Source organism: Bison bison, unplaced genomic scaffold (assembly GCF_000754665.1).
Source record: "Bison bison bison isolate TAMUID 2011002044 unplaced genomic scaffold, Bison_UMD1.0 scf7180017864508, whole genome shotgun sequence".
NCBI lineage: Eukaryota > Metazoa > Chordata > Mammalia > Artiodactyla > Bovidae > Bison > Bison bison.
The window spans coordinates 7113316-7116608 of record NW_011495064.1 but is presented as its reverse complement, the minus strand read 5'-3'; the positions used below and the strand labels follow the sequence as shown (position 1 = coordinate 7116608).

The following is a 3293-nucleotide window of genomic DNA, read 5'->3' as shown; positions in this document are numbered from 1 at the left end:
TCTGATGCTGGGAGGGATTAGGGGCAGGAGGAGAAGGGGACGACAGAGGATGAGATGGCTGGATGGCATCACTGACTCGATGAGCTTGAGTTTGAGTGAACTCTGGGAAATGGTGATGGACAGGGAGGCCTGGTATGCTGCAATTCATGTGGTCGCAAAGAGTTGGACACGACTGAGCCACTGAACTGAACTAAACTGAATTAACCTAATCAAGTGCAAACGGGTATGAGGGAACTTCTTGGGCTGATGGAAATGTTCTAAAATTGGACTGTGGTGATTGTCAGACAACTCCATAAATTTGTTAAAGATCATTGAATTGTACACTTATGATGAGTGAATGTAAAGGTATACAGGTCATGCCTCAACAAGATAGTTTAAAAATTTGAAAACATGAAACAGAGCGATTTAAAAATCCAACTGTAATCCAATTGACTCTATTTTTTTATGAAACATTTCTGCTGCTGAAGTGAATTTAGAATTTGGAATGAGTATACAAATCTAATTGATAGATCTCCAAGAAGCCCAGTTTTAGGTACACAATGATATTTAAAGATATAAATATTCAGTAAACTCTGTTGTCTCAATAGCAATTTACTATTTGCTATGCTTTGTTCGGTGCAAGCTGCGGCCCTTCTCAGGGGGTATTACTGTTCGATCTAAGTAATAATTAATTAAGAGCTCAACTCTGAGCTAGAAGCTAGCAGAAAGGCAAAGAAAGCCAAACACATGTCCCCCAAATGGCTTTGATTCTTCTAGCAAGTTTCCTAATTACCACTAATACCAACAGGTGCCGTGGGCTGGAAAATACTCACTTCCTGTCAAGAACAGCAATAAAATAGTTGCCCAGAAAAAGGAAAAACCCGTTAATCCTTATGTACTGGCAGTTGAAATGTGTGAGTATAAAAATCAGCTCATGCAATGAATCAACACTGATCATCATGACCACATAGGGAGGATGTTAGGGACTACCGAAATAACAAAATGAGGCGACTTTCCAGGAGGGCCAGTGGTTAGGGCTCTGTGCTTCCACTGCAAGGGGCACAGTTTTGATCCCCAGCTGGGGAACTAAGATCCTACAAGCCTCACAGCCAAAAAATAAATAAATAAATACAATTTTTTTTAAATGAAGAAAATGACTTGGGGGACAGATTTGCACTATCAGATATCAAGGTCATTTTGGAACACTAGTAAATTGGCATTTCAATAGAATAGACCAGGGAAACCAGAAACCAAAACATAACCACGTGATATTGTATCACAATGTAACAGAAAAGCAATATATTATACCACAACAATAAAATGAAGCATACCAAAAACTCAGGTAGAATACAACTGAAAGTAAGTTCAGTAATTTTTTTCTATAAATGTCCAGATAGTAAATATTTGATGCTTTGTAGATCATATCAAACACTATAAAAAATGAGACGGCAGGCCACAAAACAGAAGTAAATATTTGTAACCTATATAACCAGTAAAGGATTAGAATGCAGAATATGTTACAAGTACTGACAAATCAACAAGAAAAAGACAAATGCAACAGAAAAATGGACAAAGAGTGCAACAGTCTCTCCCCAGAAAAGGGAACCGCAAATGACCAACGATCGTAAGAAGAGACGATCAACGCCGTTAGTAACCAGGGAAATGGAAAATCAAGCCATAGCAAGATATCATTTTGTCCCTAGTTGATTGGCAGATGTAGAAAAGAATGTGAAATAAGCAGAACAATTATACGTGCTGGTAGAGGTATAAATTGGTTAAAAAGAAAGTAGAGTAAGATACCTTTTACATAAATTTAGCATACATTCCTAGGTTTCTGGTACTTCCCCAAGGCTCAGAAATTTGCCAGGGCTGCACAGCTAGTGAGAGATTCTAAATCCTTTATTCCTTCCACTTGACTTTCGTAAACATAAACACACACACACCCTGGAATCTTTCTCCAGGACTCCCAATCTCTTCCCCACCAAACTTCCCAAACTCTCTGCATCTGGGTCTTCCATTGGCCGGATGCACTGGTCACCTGTCTTGGTGTGGTTTAGTTGCTCAGTCATGTCTGACTCTTTGCAACCCCGTGGACTGTAGCCCACCAGGCTCCTCTGTCCATGGGATTCTCCGGGCAAGAATGCAGGATTGGGTTGCCATTCCCTTCTCCAGGGGATCTTCCCAACCCAGGGATCAAACCCACATCTCCCGCATTGCAGGCGGATTCTTTATCATCTGAGCCACCAGGGAAGCCCCACTTGCCTTGGTATCTCTCTAGATACAGACCGCCCCTTTCTTTAATTACATATCACCACCCAGTCTGAGCTCCAAACTTTGGGCTTCCAGTGTCAGCAGAGAGAAGGCACTCGGTATATATTTGTCAGCTGACCTGTCAGTATGTTCCCTGATGCCATTATGGAAGAGAGCACTGGACTTGGCCACTTCCAACAGTTCTACATGAAATATCAAGTTCCTTGCCTTCCCACGTTCATGTTCAGGTGCTCTGATCCCTTCTGGTCAGCAGAAGGTCCTGAAGGTCAGCCTGGGTCTTGAAGCCTCAAAGCAGACCACACACCGGGCAGCCCAGAGACAATTTTCTTGTGAGCTTCAGTATAAACAGCCCAAGTGCCCAACACAAACCTTTTTTGTCACTCAGAAGGAAGAGCCCCTCCCCCTCCACAGAAGACCAGGTGGCTTCTTTTCAAATATGCTAGTTGCCCAGCTTCCAAATTTTCAGCCCAATTTTTGCCTGACTTGAAAATAAAGCCTTGACACTACGGGCTTGAATGGGAATGCTGGCATCACTGAGCATTGAGAACCAACCACTACTCCAGGAAAGGAAACACATGGAGAGACAGCAGGTGGAGTCCCAACCTGCACACAGTAGGGCTGCCTCTTTCTAGCCTGGCCATCGCGTGGCCACACAGACCCAGGTTCTGACCTGATGTCCACACTGTGGGCTTGCGGAAATGACATCCCATCTTCTTCTTGTTCTCTCTGGATAAACTGGAGCTAGTTTGGGAATTCCTTGGTGGCCCAGTGGTTAAGACTTGGCACTTTCACTGCCAAGGGCACAGGTTCAATCCCTGGTCAGGGAACTAAGATCCCATAAGCCACATAGTATGACCAAAAAAAAAAAAGAAGAAGTGAATTTAGTTTTGCCTCTTTCAGTTATGTTGGAGGGAGAGTCTGGACCCTGAGCTTGGGAGGAACCACTTCTGAAGTTCCACATAAGGCACATGCGTGTAGACCCAGGTCTGGATCCTGCCTACTTAACGTGCAATTTCTCTCTTGCCAGCCATCCACTCTGAAAG

The 3293-nt window shown here is 43.2% G+C and overlaps 1 non-coding gene across 1 annotated transcript; it reads left to right on the top strand.

The window, feature by feature from the left end:
• The first annotated feature begins 3004 nt into the window (after positions 1 to 3004).
• Positions 3005 to 3077, top strand: TRNAE-UUC. The gene has a single exon. It is a non-coding gene; the product is annotated as a tRNA-Glu (tRNA).
• The last annotated feature ends 216 nt before the right edge of the window (positions 3078 to 3293 follow it).